We start from the raw sequence: 319 nt of genomic DNA, 5'->3' as shown, positions 1-319 counted from the left end.
TTGATTTCACTTCATTTGAACAGAAACACTATTTCAGCATTACTGGACTCAGAAAGCTGTAAACTGACAATCTTGATCATTGAAGTCCTAACATTAGTTTTTGTGTATATAACTTCTAACACATTAAAAACTGTCTTACAGCATTGCAGAAAACATTGTACTTCATAAGGCATAAGCATCTATCAGTTTGGCAAGATTTGCACTGAATACTGAATGAAACAGCTTTCTCTAATAGAGAGACAAGCTTTTGAGCAGATTTGGGCTAGATTTCACTTCATTTGAACAGAAGCACTATTTCAGCATTACTGGACTCAGAAAG

This window comes from Carassius gibelio, chromosome A20, assembly GCF_023724105.1.
Source record: "Carassius gibelio isolate Cgi1373 ecotype wild population from Czech Republic chromosome A20, carGib1.2-hapl.c, whole genome shotgun sequence".
Lineage (NCBI taxonomy): Eukaryota > Metazoa > Chordata > Actinopteri > Cypriniformes > Cyprinidae > Carassius > Carassius gibelio.
This window is presented reverse-complemented; position numbering follows the sequence as displayed.